Genomic DNA, 4,226 nt, shown 5'->3' with positions numbered 1-4,226 from the left:
TGTTTTTATATGATCTGATGGTTACAAAGTTGACAACATGGGATGGAGGTAGTTGTGCTGCGAGGGGCTAAAGAAACTACTGAGCCTGTGGGTTCTATGTAAGTTCCCTTTGAAGGGAAACTTTAACTTTTTGGTTCCAAGGTAGAAGTTCCAAGTCAAATCCCAGGGTAGCCAAATAAAGACCAAATTAGGATTACAGTGGATTATGATTTCGAAGTAAAAGATAGACACTCTATAATTCATTTAGTTGACAGTGAAGCAATACACTATGAAAAGATTATATAATGGAATCGCACGACTTATGCGCCTGCCGGTCAAATGCAATGCGTACCACTTGAACCAAACATTTCAATGATCCAAACATATATAATGACGCTATCATACACTCAGGCTAAAAATTCAAGACTTGGTTAAGCTCGACTAAGAAAGGGGAAAGTTAATTCGACTGATATATTATGTCATGCTACACACAAATTCATATCAACAACAATGGGAGTACAGGACAAAGAGTTTCCAGAAAGGCAAGACAACAAATGTGTACTTGACCAAAACCTATGCACTCTGTTAATGTTGTTCTAACTGAGTACTGATTATGCTTTTGAATTAAGTGTATGATGCCAGGTTATTTGAATGTGTACATATCTTTCATGCCAGGTTATTTGATGTAAGCCATACAAATCCTGTAATTACGAACCATTTTCACCAACTTACAACAGTACACAAAAAGAACCGTTCAAGTTGGCAGCTTAAGGATTCACAACATACAAAACCCAAGATACATTATTACCACTACCATCGGAAACCCATTACTATTCTAACCTTATCCATCCCATTCCTCTAGCTTTCTGCCTCTTAAAGAAACACTAAGTTATTCCAATAACTAAAATTAAACATGATATTCTCTTACGCATTTACACAAACAGCTACTGTTCAGAAACTTGATTAATCTTTTTAACTACTAATCTCAAACTTCATTAAACTCCTTATCTAATAATATCTAAAATGGAAGTATATAGGATCATGCATAAGAATTCAGAAAGAAAGGAAAAACACAATATTTTGAGGAACTCAGTAAATAGAAATTAACTTAGATATTAGATGCGTGCAATGTGGAGGTAATTCTTACCAATTCCAAAGAACCCAATCTTCTATAGTATCTTCTGAGTCAAATCCATATCCATAGAGTGAGCTTCAAAATCAGAGAGAAATTTGATAGAGATTTGAAGTCTTCCCTCTTCACTGTTAAAAAGCTATGTTTTACAACATTGGACATAACGGCAAATGAGCTTAGTGGGGGTGGGTACCTACTAAACTTGGATGTGCGTTATTTCTAGGGTACAGTGTACACCTGCTGCGGTGTTTTTGATAAGGTGATAAAATAATTACTTTGGAATTTTGGGAAAACAGAAATAAAAATAGTAATAAAATAAAATAATGTTGGGAAATGAGCTCTTCAAAGTCCGAGAAAATAAGGTAAGAAATCCTCCGAACCTAAGTTAATTTAGGTACATCCAAATACATATCATGTTTGTTTGGATAGCACACGACAAATAACTTCTCAAATTCTAAAAGTCAAAAACTCAGAGATGTCAAATTTCAAAACGAATTCTAAAAGTTGAAAAGTTTTGTAGTATAAAAAATAAGAAAATAGGAAGAGAATAATTCTATATTGATCAGGGTTCTTAGGTTACATGGATATAATACATATATATACATGGAGATGGGAAAACCAAAAGACATCTATTTTGGGTTGCACACCTGTGGGTTGTAAGCCCTACAACACTCCCCCTTGTGCGGTCCAATAGAACTCTGTATGCAGTGCTTCATATAAAGTTCTTCGAATATAGTTCTTCAAATGTTTTCCACTCCTTGATGACTTGTGCCGAAATCAATCGCCTCACTAAGACTTTGACAAGGAAAAATCCAGTGGGATAAAACCTTGGTAAAACTCTTCACATGTAGTACTTCACATGTTATCTCGTACTTTACATGTAGTTCATCACATGCAATACGATCTTCAAAGACCGATGAGTCTAAGTTAATTGCCTCGTTAAAACTTCGTCAAGAAAAGCCAGAAGGACAAAACCTGAACTAAAGAAAAAAGAGTACAATATTAAGCAAATTTAGAACATAGTTGGACTCGAATATGTTGCCTCATTAAAACCTTGACAAGGAAACCCAGTGGGACAAAACCTTGACGAAGGAGAAAGAGTACAACGTGACAGATGCAAGTAAAGGTGATCCGTTGTAGACGATCACTTTGCTTCGTTGAAGTTGATTAGTTGCTTCACAACTTCTTAGGCAGAAAATCCTTCTGGAAAAGACAATACCCTTGCTTGGGAAGTTAATTCCCGGTGTTTTTTGTTGTCTAATTAAAAACCTTGCCGAGCAACAAAACCCTTTGGGACAAAGTAACCTCGGTGAAGGAAAATATTTCAACACACCATTAGATGCTCCCCCTGATGTCAGACAATTTTCATTAGTCTAATGCAGTCAAAAGGAGTTTATCACACTTTACTTTGGTGACATGAATGTTTATAAGACCATGTTGTTGATTCTGGAAGTTACGTTTCTTAACAGAATATCGCGTTTCATTTCTTTGATCCAAATATTTTCAGTAATATCAACGGCGATCTTTATGTCTTCAACGTTCAACATACTTGATGTTTTTTAGTGTTGTCTCGCTAAAAACCTTGTCGAGTAACAAAACCCTTTGGGAAAAACTATTCTCGGTAGAAAGGAAAAAAGAGTACAACACATCTTCAATTTCGAAGTAAAATATGTCGACATCATATCCTTGGATCCTCCCCTGATGTCGGCATCTCCCCCTGATTATTTTCAGAGTTGTTCCAGACAGTTCCTTTAGTCATGTATTTTTCGAAACTGAATATTGGTAATGACTTAGAAAACAATCTACCATATCTCCCTCTGATTACTTTCGTTGGAGAAGAGATTATTGTTCCTTCATAATCAACAACTTTTGGATTTCAATTTCATTATTATTCCTTTTAATGTCTTTGTATGGATAAAACAAACTTACGTCAATGGTTACTTTTAAGTACATGATTACATTCATTATACCATTCCAATGACGTTGTGTTGGCGCGGAGCTATATCTAGCTAACAAGTTCCCTGAGGATGCAAAATTTAATCGAGTACATTATTATACTAAGTACAAAAATGCGTCTATTGTACTTATATATGGGAATTTCATCACCCAACACATCTTCATGATATTCCTTTGGACGAAATGGTTACTTACTTACATTTGAACCTCGACTAATCATGGGAGTGCTATCAGGATGCATGTCTTTGTTAAATTGCCTGAAAACTTTAGACACATGCATACTGGTGGAATAATATACCACAAGCTCAGTATTCGATCGAGCTTTCCCTAGATTTTTCATCTCAAGTTTGGATTTTAAATAGCTTTTAAGGTTTGTTATTACATCAAGAGGACACATCATGTATGTACCATCAACATAAATAACTACAATTCCAAATCAGGAACTTTCTTATGAATACACAAGGAAAAATAACTTACTTGTCTATCCCCTCCAAATCAAATAGCCACTTATACGGGTATACCACATCCGCCTGATTGCTTGAATCTATAAGTGAGTGTTCTATCAAACTGTAAACGCACTTTGTGGTTTAGAGTCATTTGATTTGGGCAACAAAAGTCTATCAAGTACTTTTGTAAATATCTTCTATCTCTTGATTCTTTCAGAGATACGTAACAACCACATACATATGCTGCATTTCAAGTTCTTTTGAAATTACCAAGCTAACTAAGTAGCGGAACTCTATAAAGTTCATTACAAGAGAACAATTCCAGGGCTTTCTGAGAAACCTCGATCCACAAGGAGAGTCCTTTTACTTTAAGACTTCTTTCTTCTCATTATGCTTTGTGACAAATTAATTATGTATGTCCAATAGATTTTACACTTGGTTGGCTAGCACTCCACACCAAATACCTGTATATTTTTCAAGGAACCAAATTCTACCTGGATTGTATAGGCCAAATATGCTCTTCGTTGAAATTAAGCAACAAGGAGATTCGTTCGATCTCATCTTGTATATAAGAAATTAATCATCAATATGATCGCATGATCTTTCCATTGACTCGTGCGCATTCTCATAATCCACTTGGGATGTCATTGTTCTCTGGAATCATTAAACTTCGGAGCGTCCTCCAGTTTGATTCATGGACATATTCAGACACA

Source organism: Papaver somniferum, unplaced genomic scaffold (assembly GCF_003573695.1).
Source record: "Papaver somniferum cultivar HN1 unplaced genomic scaffold, ASM357369v1 unplaced-scaffold_3, whole genome shotgun sequence".
Lineage (NCBI taxonomy): Eukaryota > Viridiplantae > Streptophyta > Magnoliopsida > Ranunculales > Papaveraceae > Papaver > Papaver somniferum.
The sequence above is the reverse complement of the archived record's forward strand: the minus strand, read 5'-3'. Positions refer to the sequence as shown.